This window comes from Balaenoptera borealis, assembly GCF_965194805.1.
Source record: "Balaenoptera borealis genome assembly, chromosome: 7".
Lineage (NCBI taxonomy): Eukaryota > Metazoa > Chordata > Mammalia > Artiodactyla > Balaenopteridae > Balaenoptera > Balaenoptera borealis.
In genome coordinates, this window is record NC_138864.1 from 99,176,110 (window position 1) to 99,191,175 (window position 15,066).

The 15,066-nt window shown below is 33.4% G+C and overlaps 1 pseudogene across 1 annotated transcript in view; it reads left to right on the forward strand.

Annotated features, from left to right (window-relative positions):
- The window catches only part of LOC309632502 (ADP-sugar pyrophosphatase pseudogene), a 42,168-nt pseudogene continuing 27,102 nt past the window's right edge, over positions 1 to 15,066 (forward strand). The window contains exon 1 of the transcript in view: positions 1 to 15,066. This exon is cut by the window's right edge and continues 27,102 nt beyond it. The product of the transcript in view is annotated as an ADP-sugar pyrophosphatase pseudogene (transcript).

Consider the following 15,066-nt stretch of genomic DNA (forward strand, 5'->3'; position numbering starts at 1 on the left):
TTCTTTTTAAAATTGGATAATGGTATCAGTAGGCCCTGAGACAATTATGTGGTGTTAAGTATTTTATTTCAGAGACTTCAGGGAAGCATGGTGAGAAATTGGGAGAGTGAGGCAAGGGAGGGAAGGAAACAGTCTAGTGTGTTCATGTGATGGGTTGTTGCTGTGGGTAACAGTGGTAACTGTTTCAGATTCTACTGAAATCATCTGGAGAGACTGACTAGTACGTATACCATAATTATTAAAAGGCAAGGCGTATGGCTTATGTATCCACCTCCCTCCCTCACTGGTAGAGGGTTTCTCCTGGAGACAATAATTCCAGGGGGCTTCCCTGCCTTCCCTAGTTTGAGTCAAGTCAGCTGCTAGAGCCAGAGGAAGCTCTCAGGCAGGGAGATGCAAGTCTCAAGTCAAGAAGCTGTCACTGTGCACGAGGCTTGTCCATCACATTTCAGAAGATCCTGGGGTAGGCCAAGGGTCTAGGGCCAGACACTGACGGTGTCTGATTTAGCCTCTAATTCCCACAAAACTTGATTCAATCAGTTATTTTCTCTGATCATAAAAATATACTTTTTAAAGTAAACTTTTAGAACTTAAATATAACCATAATTGATATCAAAATAGAAAGAGCAAACTTTTAAAAATATTTATTAAACATAAAAAAAATAAAATTTTATTCCAAATGTGTCTCTTAATTGAATAAACGTAGCTTTTTTTTCAATAAATCATAAATCATGGCTGAATATGATATTCTTGCTAGAAATAAACAGGATTTAGCATTATTCTTATTTTCCATTTTCATAGACATAAACCATAGTAAGCCTTTTACATATAAGTAAGTAATCTGCATAGAGGGAAATCTGTTGTTGCAATGCTATTCAATTATTTAAATTTCTTTTTAGTTATGGAACAAAATTCACAAACTGATATTACTAAAAGTTCTTTTAGTAAGCTATCAACTGATTGCTTTATTGTGTTATCTTTCATTTTTATTGAAATCAAATTATTGAAAATTACTCAACTTACAAAATATTTATTACATCATCCCTAGAGCCATTCACTGTCTTAATTTCTCAGAATTATACCAAAAATTTTTTTGTAAGACTTATCAATAAAATGATAATCCTGCTTGTTATTCCCTACTGAGGCATCTCTTTTAACTCAATATAGCCTTTAAACGCTTTATTGACTAATGCATGAGAAATACTGAAAAAATCAAAATATTTCACTTATTGTATTTAGAAAATTCAAGAGACCCAGGGAAATATTCAAATTATTTCTATTTAACTTAAATCAACATCACCAAACTGTATTTCTTTCCCTTTCAAATGTGTTTTCTAATGACATATTCTAGAAACGAGTACTGCAACTAGTTGAAAAGAATTGCTTACTTTCCAAATGTGCAAATTCATGTGTGGGAGGGTGTATGTGGGAGGGTCTATATTAAGTATGTTTTATTGATGCTCCCTTTGCTTTGTCTCAGAGGCTTCTCTCTCAAGAGATTTGTTTTTATATCCCCAAATGGAAGATGTAAACTTATTAAAAGAAAATTGTCTTTGCTTGCATATTCCTATGCTGCCAAATTTCTGAATTCAGAATAAGACCCTGTTTTTATCTTCGGGCTTTGTCCTTAACAGACGTATGTAAAACTACAGGAAAATAGAGATATTTTAGTTATTCATTAAAAGAAGTATCTTTTACTTAATTCCCTGTAGATTTCTGTACCCTAGGTCAATAGATCTGGTACTATTTGGGGTAGCTAAGTATAATAAAACATTTGACTCTATTTTTGATGTTTGACTGCTGACAGGTTTCAAGCCGCACTACTCAGCCTCCCCTCCTCTCCGCATGTGGCCAAGCTGATGTCAAAGTCTGGGTGCGCCCCCTTTTGGTGCAGGTGGGAAGTTCAGTCCACACCCGTCCTGGCTCCCATTCTCATGAACCTCTAATCACAATGAAAGCCAAGCTAGTCTCCTTTTCCGTCTTTCTAGTCATTTTTGGACCTGCTTGGGAACCTGCCCCTCTGTCTGCAGAAAGCCTCATCATGTGAATAATTAACCTTTTCATATCCTTTTTGTAAACATGCACTTTACCAGTTTTGACATCTTTTGAGCTCCTCATGCCCAAAACGTATTTTGTTATCAGCATTAGTAACCTTTTACAGAAGATGTAACAGTGAGACAACTGTATGGGACACATGTAGATTAATTTGACATGTAAGGAGAAATAGTATTTTGGGATCAAGATACTTAAATATATCCTTGATTCTTGAGAGGGATAATTCACAACTTTGTACCTACAGACATTAAGAGTTCTGACTCAAAGGCAGTTAAGTCATAGTGTTTGCTCTTTGAAAACCATAAAAGAGTTTCATCAGTGTGATATTCTCTGTTTGAATAGAATATGATATCTCAAACTATATCTTGGATTTCTACCAATCAAAAAGCAGTGATTCAAATGGCTTATTTTAAGCAGAGTTCAAAACAACCTGGACTTGTCCCTGAGGGTTTCATTATTTGACTCAACAAACTACTGTGGATTACCTATTCATAAGAAATGTGCACAAAAAATAGAAAATGATCTGAAAAAGCTCAATAATGATTAGTTTCGCTTCTTTTTTAGTATCCTTAATCAAAATGAACAGAAACAGAAGAATGAGATGGGACTCATTTTGCAGTTAAATTACAGAAAGGAAGTTATATAGACAATATTGCTCTTAATACTAGAAATTTATATCTGATAGAGAAAAAATACAGCATCAATAAACAGAAAATCTGAAGTCCTCACCCTCACAGGATCTTTGGAGATTTCACTAAAGTTCCTTCCCCTCTATAGATTCCAGTTGTTGAATTATAAAATCATGTTCCTTTCCTACCTAAAATGTAAGGTTCTGTGATATGTTTTTTAGATATGAAAAATTGTTGAACTTATCTAACCTAAATAATTAGGGTATTGTGTGTGTATATGTATGTGTGTGTGTGTGTGTGTGTGTGTGCGCATGTGTGCAAATTACAAACTTTCAAGCTACTAAACTAACATTAGCATGCTGAACTCTCTCTAAAGACCCAAGGATTCATAGAATTTTGAATACTCCCTAGGCTACTTTCTGTTAGAACTATTTTTTTAATGATGATAATGTCCATATTGGCTTTTGTGAGTATATGTTTTGGAATCAATTTGCAAATTGACATCTTGGCCCAGTTTACTCTCAAAGATATAGGAGCCATCTGTCATCTTTATTCTGTAAAGATTAAGTCAAATGCCCTCTAACTGATTCCTTTGTATCCTGGCTGTAAAGAAGTCCTGTTCATGTGAATTCTGACTCATTGGTTGGCTATTTCATTGCTCAGACAGCCATAGCTTCATTAAATGAACAGAGAGACCCACACATTTGCACTGACTAGGGAAATTCACTGGACTTATCCAAAGAGTCCTCTAGAATGATTTCTGATCATCATTGTTTCATGCTTTATCTGGCAGGGTTCAGTGGTTGTTTCAAAATCTTTCATTTTAAGACCTACAGACTATCTTAAAATTCATCTGAAAATGGGATTGAACAAAATCCCAAATCCTATAACTTTTGTTGTGATCATATTTTTATTTTGTGCCTCTCTTTCAATGAATATTTCCTGCTTTAGGCATATTTCAGCTTATAAGGCAGGAATGTTTCCGCTATAATTAATACCAAATGCATTTCCTTTCTTTTTGAAAAAAGCACCTACCATCCCTAAATGAATGGGTCAGAACTAGATGTGCTCTGGTTATTGAGGATTAGCTAAATACATGATACCAAATACATGCTACAGCCTTCCCTTTTAGTATATCTATTTATTATACAGGATATTAGATGGGACAAGTTAGTCTCATCTTAGAAGACTGTACAGAATAAAAAAGTCACTAATATGAGGACTATTACAAAATCCTGTTTGCTCTGCAGTATTTTTTAGCTCTGCAGTGTTTTTTACATATCTTCTACTTTGGCTCTGAATTTTCATCAGGGTCATTCCTTTAGAACAAAAATACAGAATTGTAAAATAACAATAAAAATAATTGTTCTATTTATGGCAGTGTGTGGTATATTAAACAAGCTCTAATTATTTTACATGAATTCTGATTTTTTAATTCTCAAAAAAAATGCTACAGATTAGGTTGAATTTACTATAGGCTCAATTTTGCAAGTGAAGAAAAATAAGCTCAAGCTAGATCCTTCCATAGCCACAAGATGGTGGCTGAAGTTCTGTTCACTGCATCCAAATATCATTACATGCTTTGCTGCTTCCCCCATAACCATTAATATTGCCTAGCATTGTTTGCATGTGTATCTGGGTTTAATTTGCATGACATCATTAGACTATAAATAGATTGATAGAAAGACCAATAGATGGGCAGAAAGATAAAAGAAGAAACTGCCTTCAGAATTCTTCTTTCTCAAACTCACTTGCTGATCTGGTCATCTTTGCAATTTCTATTTGCTAATGAAAGCTCCAAAATAATTGCAGAAAAGTGAACCTGCAATTACCAAATGGGTAATTATGAAGCAGTTCTAGAAGACTCCTTCATATTTCTTTCCAACTAATTAAATTGTAGAAACTTTGATTCTTTCTCTTAGAATTAATGTGGCATTACGTATAACTACAAGTTTGTTACTTAAAGATAAGTTAATATACATTTTAAAGACATTTTAAAAGTTCGGTAGGTGTTTCATAATTGCATGTATACGTATTTCTCTCTAGGTTTCTTAACTTTATGCTTATCAGTCCTATTTTTATTTAGAATTTGCCTGTAATAAAACAATTGGTCTCATACATAGGTTAAAGCCAAAATGTTTATTTTCATGTTAGACCAAGAAGACACAAATTTACCCATGTTTTTGTAGTAACAAAAGTCATAAGTATGTGGTTTTTTCCAAAGTTTTCTTTGAGAATACTCAAGTTCTCATTGACATGAAAGGGAGTGACTGATGTAGAGCAATGGTTAGGACAGTTCAGGAGTCAGACTGCTTGAGCTTCATTCCTGCTCCATCACATCTCAGCTGTGTGATCTTAGACACATTATCCTCAGTATTTCCATTTCCCCCTGTAAACTGGGGAAATAATATTACCCATCTCATAATGTCCTCGTGAAGATTATAAGAGATAATAAATGTTAAGTCCTTAAAACAAAGCCTGACACATGATAAACATCTAAGAAATCTTAACTATGTATTATTACCTTAATTTTCTGAATGATTTAGAATTTTAAGCTTAAATGAAATGATTATTTCAGGGTATTTTTTAGCCTTTGAGATAAAAACCTGTGATTTCATAAAGCAAGTATTGTAACAAGACACATTTTCCCTTACACCTGAATAAAAGCATTTTTTAAGCCTGTCAATTTTTCTGTTTTGTACATATGTGTTTTCTATTATTTATATATGTATACATATATAATATTATATACATATGTAATTGTACATTTCTTGGGCAGTAAAATCTTTCTCAGCTTAACTGAATTATAGCTTACTAAAATTCTTCATTCATTGAGTTTTCTCTTTGCTCTTAAATAATAAAGCACCTTACCAAATAGCTCTGATTAGAAACAAAAGGGAAAGAAGAAAATGAATAAATGAAAGGAGAAACCCTGCAGCTCGATCTAGCCTGGAGACTCTCTGGGAGAGAGTCATTGCCTGGATTGATGCTGGACGCTGATTGCAAACGGCACAGGGACCTTCTGTGTGCCCTGCAGCATGGTCAGGTGGTGGACAGTGGAGGTTGCTCTTTGCTGTTTGCACCTCATTTTCAGTCGTGACTGCTGAGCTGGCTTACTCTGGAATTTACTTCAGACCCATGAGGTTCACAGGACTGCTATTATTGCGTTCGTTTGGACACAGAGAGACTCAGGTTTTTTTCTTTCATTATTCATACAGTAAAACCCTTGAGCCTCAAGGCAGAAGCCAGGACCTTTGTCATCAGTAACTATTTATAAACAATTACAGTCACTCTTCTCAGGGATGTTGTGCACTGAGTAGAAAGGGGCAAAGGAATATGAGTATTAAATAGAGGATTATCTCCTTTTTCTGTTCTCATATACATGTGCTTTCTTCTAGTTTACCCTTCATATACTTCCTCTCAGACTTATATCTTACATATCTCTAGTACACTTACCATAACTAAGAAATCAACATTACCATTAACTAACTATGCACTTTATTGAATTTAACCATGTTTCTACTGTTGTCCTTTTTCCATTCCAGGTCGCAATGGCTAATTTTTTATATCACTTTTCAATACTTGTGATAGCAATTGTGAAGACCATTATCACTAGCATAATGCTGCTAAAACAGAGGTTCAGAGAGATTAAACAATTGGCCTACACATCCAGAAGACATTGGTCTTGTGGCCCTAGGTCCAGGGCTCTGTCCTTTAGACCATACTCATACTGTCTTCCAGCATAAAAAATACATTCACAGCAAAGAGAGTCATTACTTTTTTTACTGGGAACAAAAGAAATGAGCAGTCTTTTTATTAAAATTTCTTTGTGCACATAAGTGTGTAGTTTATAATTGCTTTGAAAAGCATACATTTATGTTCATTTGGAAATAAGATAGTTATTTATTTTAGAAGATAAAGGATGGCTAATGGCATTGAATAATATTGTACCAATATATGTATCTGTTCCCAAAACAGCTTATTTTCAAATTTTCATTCATGAGCTTTTATTCTGAAAGGCTCTGTATTTTTAAGTGAAGCTTGATATTAAAATATCAAAAGTTCCACAAAGAACATTTCAAATTAATTTCTTAAAATGCTGTTTTATACTATTTTAATGTAAATAATTACAGTAAAATGTATTTTAAGGTTAATGATTCAAACTAAAATTTATATAAGGAAAAAGAACCATTTCTTTCTTTTGCTTATCCCAGTTGACCCCAAATGAAATCAATGTTAAGAGTTTTTTAAGAATGCTTCTAGAAAAAAGCAAACATTTTGAATATTCTTTTCTCCTTTGTACTTTTTCCTCATTATAAAAATTTCAATAATTTGTTCATAGAATTATGCCTTATACATTCTATTGACAGCTGAGTATTCTACTTATGGGCATACTGCGATTTAGTTTAGAGTTTTTAAATTGATAGCCCATTTTTTGTTATTTTCACTTTTGTCAAAGCCATAAATGCTATGATGACAAACTACTTAAGAGATCTCTTAAGAAAAATCTGTAGAGTGAATTCCTAGGAGGAGAACAGTTGCCAGAACGATAAGTGCATTTAATTTTAATAGCTATTGACAAATTGGCCTTCAAAACAGTTCCAGAAAACGTTGACCAAAGGCACATCTGAAAGTACCTTTACCACAGGCTTCCTGACCATGAGTACTAACAAACCTCGAAAAATTATCTTCACCAATTAGTTTGCTGAAAAAGGGACCAGGATTTTATTTATATTGATTTAATTATGAGGCAGAACATCTTTTCAGATACTTAGTGGCCATTGGCATTTCTTGTCATAAAAACATTATTTTGTGATTAATTTTTTCCTACTGACTTGTTGCTACTGTCTCTTATTGATTATATTATTAAACTAAAGATAGTAGCTCATTCTCTCATAGGTGCTTCATGCCCCTCCCCAACTTTTTACTTCCATTTTACTTTATGTATGGCATGTTCTTCATTCAGAAGAATCTGGTTTTGCTTTGGTTGTTATTTTAAGCTGTCAAAATTATCAGTTGTTTCCTTTCCAGTTTCTGGACTTGTGATCAGGCTTAGAAAAGTTTTACTCACTCCAGGATTTAAAAAATGTAAACTTGACAGGTGTTGCTTTCATGTGACTGAGTGTCTGGGTATTTGGCAGCTTTAGCGAAGTAGTGTTCATATGCTATGAAATTCACTCATTTGAGTAAGTGTACAGTTCAATACCACAATCCAATATGGGGACATTATTATCACCAGTGAAAGATGTCTTGTGTTCATTGGCAATCAGTCCCCATACCCATCCTTAATGTCTGAATAGATTTATCTTTTCTGGATATTTCTTATTGATAGAATCACACAACAAGGAGTACTAACAAACCTAAAAAAATTATATTTACCAGTTAGGTAAATTGGCCTTCTGAGTCAGGTTTCATCTACCTAGTATAATGTTTTGGGGATTCATCTATATGCTAGCATGTTTTAAGTCTTCCAATCCATGAATATATATGTCTTTATGTTAATTTACATTTTAAAAAATTTTTCTCAGCAATATTTTGTAGTTCTTCTCAGTGTACAAGTTTTGCACTTCTTTTGTTAAATTTAATCCTAAGCATATTTTATGATATTGTGAATGGAAATATTTTATTTTGTTTTCAGATTTGCATTGCTATTATATAGAAATGTAGTTTTTAAAATGTGTTGTGACCCTTCTGTTAACCATTTAAATGCTCTAGTAGATAAAGATGGTTTTATATTGGAAAGTACACTGAACTAGCAGTCACAATAATATATATGTCATTTGCTTTAAAATGTATGGATTTACGCTTAGATACTTCTAACAAGTTTTCAATGTCTATGAATGTTTGGCAGGTTATGCAAAACTTTGTAGGGTAGAGAACATTCCTGCTGGGTTTGGTAGGATATCTAGTGTCCTTGGTTCTGGCATACCAAATTCTAGTAGCCTCCTCTCACTAATCATTGTGGAAACTGCAGAAGACCCTATAATTAAAAAATATATATATTTCATAGAATATATTACCATGCTTTGCTGTGAATCACTCTTTAGAGCTTACCATATAATGTCTAAGCCTATGTGTTCCCAGAGAGGGAGTATGTCTTATTCTTTCCAGTGCCTAGCGCAGTACATGGCATGCAAGCATTCAGTATGTCTACTGAATTACTGTATTATGAGTGAAACCTTGGAGATTTCCAACAATAAATTTACCATATAGTTGAGATGGGTTAAAGGGCTCATGGACTTCATTTTACAGGTTGAAGAAATGAAGACCAAGGGGTTTAAATGACAGAACTACTTTTTTTTAATTGAAAGAGAATCTCAGTTTGACTTAAAATATCTTTGAATTGGTAGAGATCATGGACATCATTTAGTTTAATTAGCTAATTAGAAAACACCACTTCTATAGCATCACTCACATGGTAATCTATGTAGCTTGAAACCTCCACTGACGGTTAATATACTTAATAGACATGATTACTTGAGAATGTAGGCCTTTGTTTTGTTGGGAAGCTATAAATATTTAAATAGTGAATTTAAATATGCCTACTTTTATCTAATCATATTTAGTCATACGTTTGCCCTCTAGAAGAGTATAATTTGCTTCCAATATTGAAATAATAGCTTGTTACATGTGCAAATACAGCTATAATGTTTCCCTTTGGCATTCTCTTCTTCAGGCACGAAAAAACATATATTTTAACTTTCTTAGTTTAGTTTTAATTTTAATCCCTAATCAGTCAGGTCACCTTCTTCTGAACTTTAATACCTCAATAGCTTTCTTAAAATGTGGTGCTCAGAATTAAATATGATATTTTAAATGTGTTTCTAGTGGAACTCATGTAGTCCCTTTTCAAAGCAATAATCACATTTTTGCAGATGTTTCATTATCTGGTTATATTTCCTTGCAAGTCTAGGAACTCCTTGGTGAAAAATGCTTTATCTTATTACCCCTACATGATGAATTGATTTAAAATCATTGAAATGTGTTAACATCTTTATAGTACCAGATCATGATTATATATTTAGCTATGATATTAGATTATTGAAGATAATCTGCCTTTTTAATAAGGCAGTATAAAATTATCTCCACCATATTCTTATCATATTGATTATATATACCTTTATGATATAACTGGGTACAGAATAATCTGATTCTGGATGTAAATAATATTGTTCTGTTAAGCATTCCAAAAGTAAGAGGCATGAGTAGAGAAGGTAAGTTTTCCTAGAACACTCAATACTTGCAAACCTAAGATAGTTTTTTGATCATCGTTTTCTCTTTTCTGAATATTCCTTTAAAAACTATGCATTGAAGTTCTCCATAACATTTGGTTTTTCAGGGAAAAAAGTATTATAGCATCAGTACATTGAACGGATACCAACTTTTTAGATATGTCAAATTTTGTCCATGTTTTATTCATTGCTATTCATTGCTTTCATTCATTGTCAGTTCTAAGACCTCCTCCTTTGAGCCTAGATACTTGTGGCAAACTTCTTGTGAGTATCTGCTATACTTGTACCCGCTGGTCTTTGGAACAATAAGAAACTTTCCTGTTTGTGTCCTTTGCTCAAATGGTGTTTACTGAAACGGATCTCTCTTATTTTTAAGGTATCCCTATTTTTTCCTTAAGAAACTGCCCTTTTTTGTACTTCCTACATCCAACAATGACGCTTCCTCCAGAACTTAGCATTTTGTTTTTTTGGGGGGTTTGGGCATATTTTCTTTCCACTGCCTTCTTTCTACTCAGTTTTTCATATCTCTCTCCGAGAGGATCAGTCAAGTAATCTGACAGAGGTAAAATTATCCTCTTTAGTGGTTCTCATGATTGGGGGAAAGCTACTATATTTGTGTGCAGGGTCAAATTAGGGGATCCTAATATACCTATGAAGCCCAAGACAGTACCAACCCAATCAAGAACTATTTTGTAACAAGCTGATAATTTCATTTAACTCTTCACATGACTTTGGGAAGCTCAGTTTTTTAAGCCAATGGGGTAATGACACCTTCTTTCCTAGGAGTTTTGAGTGTTAACAAACATAAGGTGAAGAGGAATTCTTTTTCATTAATGAGGAAATGCAAAACAGTACAATCACTTTGGAAGATGGTGTGGTATGTAGTTACTTATAAAACTAAACATATTCTTGCTATATGATCCAGCAATTGCATTCCTTGGTATTTATCCAAAGAAGTTGAGAACTTATGTCCACACAAAAACCTGCACACAAATGTTTATAGTAACTTTATTCACAGTTGCCAAACTTCGAAGCAACCAAGATGCCCTGCAACCTGTGAATGGGTAAACTTTGTTATATCCAGACAATAGAATTTTATTCAACCCTAAAAAGAAATGAGCTATCAAACCATGAAAACACGTGGAAGAAATTTACGCACATATTACTACGTGAAAGAAGCCAATCTAAAAAGGCTACATATGATTCCAACTATATGACATTCTGGAAAAGGAAAAACTATGGAAACAATAAAAAGATCAGTGGTTATCAGGAGTTGGAGTGGGGGAGGGATACATATATGGAGCACAGAAAAATTTGGGGGCAGTGAAAATATTCTGTATGATACTACAGTGATGGATATGTGTCCAAACCCATAGAATGTACAACACCAAGAGTGAACAGTAAGGTAAACTATGGAAGTAGGGTGATTGTGATGTAGCAATGTAGATTCATCAGTTGTACTACTCTGGTGGAGGATGTTGACAATAGGGGAGACTATGCATGTGTGTGGGTAGGGGTTATATAAGAAATCCCTGTACCTTCCAATCAATTTTGCTTTGTATCTAAAACTGCTCTAAAAAAGTCTTAATTGAAAGAAAAAACACAATGAGACATCACTTCACATCTGCTAAAATGACTATATTTAACAGATCATTAAAAGTTTTGTGAGGCTGTAGAGAAATTAGAACCCTCATATATTGATGCTTGGGATTATTAAATGGTGGGATTATAAAATGGTGCACTCTGGCAGTTCTTCCAAGTTAAATATACAGTTGCTGTATGATTTACCTATTCAACTTCTACATACCTAAGAGAAATAAAAACTTAGAAAACTTGTACATGAATGTTCATAGCACCTAATAGCCAAAGGTGGAAACAACCCAAATATCCATCAATTAATGAATGGATACTTGTGTATGAATAAAAAAATATGTTATATCCAGACAGCAGAAATGTGTTCAGCATAAAAAGGAATGAATTACTGATAGACGTTAGAAACACAGATGCACCTTGAAAACTTTATGCTACTTAAAGAAGTCAGTGACAAAAGACTGCATAGTGAATGATTCCGTTTATATGAAAGGTTAAAATAAGAGAATCTAGAGATTGAAAGTATATTAATATTGTCTAGGGCTGGAGGGATGGAAAGTAATGGGGAGTGACTGCTCATGGAAACAGGGTTTCCTTTGGGGATGATGAAAATGTAAAATGTGGTAACGGTGGCACAGTTCTGTAAATATACTAAAATTCACTGAACTGTACACTTTAAATGAGTGGATATATAACATATGCATTATATTCACAGTAAAGCTATTTTTATTTATTTATTTATTTAATTTTATTTTATTTATTTATTTATTTTTGGCTGTGTTGGGTCTCCGTTTCTGTGCGAGGGCTTTCTCTAGTTGCGGCAAGTGGGGGCCACTCTTCATTGCGGTGCACGGGCCTCTTACTATTGCGGCCTCTCTTGTTGCGGAGCACAGGCTCCAGACGCGCAGGCTCAGTAGTTGTGGCTCACGGGCCCAGCCGCTCCGCGGCATGTGGGATCTTCCCAGACCAGGGCTCGAATCCGTGTCCCCTACATTGGCAGGCAGATTCTCAACCACTGTGCCACCAGGGAAGCCCTATTTTTTAAATTTTAAAAATAAAGAAAAACAAGGTCTGTCGAAATATTTTGTAGTTGATAAATAATACATAAATGCATCGTTATTTTTCCTTGCTGAAAGTAACTTTGGTGCTCGTGAAAATTTACTTTTTGAATACTATAAATAGTCCACATTTAGTCTTCTATTATATCATTTCCTTGTCATATGTTTTACTCCTCTTCTTGCTACTATTAATCCTACAGGGGAACAGGAAATTAATTTGGTTCTCTTTAATTCATCCAAGTCCATTACCCATAAAAGTCATTTTATTAAATCACAGAACCAAATATTTTGTTATTTTTGATTGTGTTGAGAGTTTATTTTTTGACAAAAATAACTTTAAAAAAATAGTTCCAATATTAGAAATCACTATCAGTTGTAAAAAATTAACTAAATTTGAGTTGCAAATTTCAAACTCTGAATGCTAGCTTAAGATATTCAGATTTTAACTAAATTAAATTCCTATAAATTTAATAGGCAAAAAGTGCCTAGGGGATAACCATAAAGATTGTCATCATACTTACTTAGAATCTTTCCCAGTGATCTAGAAGAGAGGATAAGCATCTTAGAAATTAACTATAAATTTGATAATAAATAAACATATTAAACACACCAGTAGAGACAGAAAAAAAATAATACCAAGGGTCAACATAAGCTAAATATAAAAATATATAATTATAAAAGTTAAATCAAATTGCATACTCATTTCTATAAACACCTTAGGAAATGTATGTCTGTCACTTCTTAGAGAGCTTTCGAAAGAAGGTTCACTTACGCTTTTTGCAAATATACTGGATTTAGAAGACGATGATCATAAGCCTTAAGCACTCTCAGCTTTGACTTCTGATTGTAGCAGATGAGAAAATTTATGAATGAAGTCCTATTTGTTTTCACTTGGAATAGGTTTCTTTGGATAAGCCACTATTTTCAAATCAGAGTAGTTCCACAGCAATCAGAAATTCTTTTCTATCTTCTGTCCCTTTTCCTCTATGGGTCATATGGGTTCTCTGAGTAGGCAGGGACATTCTTTTTTGGTTTGGTTTGTGTTTTCTTGTCTGTCAGTAAATACATGAATCCCTGTTATATTCTCTTCCTGAGAGAAGTAAGACCAATCATGAAAGAAAGGGAAAATGTATAAATGGACCCAGTAAATGAGAACATGTGGCAAAGTGCAAGGTAAAAGAGCAAGTGAAATTTATTGGGTTATACATTACATCTATTTTAATGCAAGGGAAATAGAGAGACACTTTCAATAGTTCCTGAGACAATGCTTTGATTATATGAACTTTATTCTTTCTTATTAATATCAGTATAATTTATAGGAGTTGAAGTCAACATGAATTAAAATTAGAGTGTTGAGGGTGAGTCCCTGATGTTCAGGAAGGAATGATTCATCTGAGTGTTAAAATTCATGTGACAAAAAAGATCATCACACTTTTCCATAGATATTCAAGTTACTAATCATAAATAAGGTTGTCCTTTATTAACACCCATTCATCCAACTTGTTATTAGTGTTAACAACTGGTTGTAATTGACAAAAATGGAACTCTAGCATTATAGAATGTAGAATGGCAAAGGTTTTTGCTTTTTTTTTTTTTTTTTGACTAAGCTCTGACATTGGCTCATTTTTAGAATGGCAAAGTTCACAAGAATGAGAACAAATAGAGAGTGAAATGATCTTTTGAAAGAAATGGTAGCTGTGTCATCCCAGAGGCAATTAAATCTGATGAACAAATCACCAAATTGTACACGGTACACTGGGGATCAATCTAATCTTAGCAGGGGATTCAAAAGCCTGCGTTAGATGACAATAATTTGATTATTTTCTTTAAATATATAGTTGGCTCTTAAATTTATCCCCAGGTCTGTGTTAGATATTGATACTTACAAAAATTTAGTTATCAACTGAGATTGTTAAGATAGTAGGAAGTATGAATATGTGAATCTAATCTTGTTTTCCTTCAAATCAGTTCTTCTGTTTATCCATATTTGATTGGAATTGTCTTTTTCAAACATTTCTAGTTATATTTATTTGTATACACTGTTATTTGCAAAGACAATGTGATTTACACTTAGGTGAAAATATTTAATTTAAAAAACATAAAATTATTTAAATATAACTTTAAAAATACTATATATTTCTTAACTAGGCCTATCTTGGAAAAATAATAATAAATTTTAAAAATAATTGTGGTTTTGTGCTCTATTTTGTATTGTTTTTCATGTTGTTCAAGAGATTTGTATTTTTATCCCTATGAGTGAATCTCTGAGGGTGTTCCTGAAGCTTCAAAGCCCAAATACAGTTTTCATCAAAGACTGAAATCCAAACCTGAATGGAAAATTTCATCTTGTCAATTTCTCACATGATTTGTATTTAGTTTACCAAGGAGGTTTTAAGTGGCACATGAAATCATTGAAACAATAATTCCTGAAAAAATGCAATATGCATTATTTGTTCTGTCCTCAATAAGTGACTTTATTTACTACAATGTTTGGGAAGCCACGTT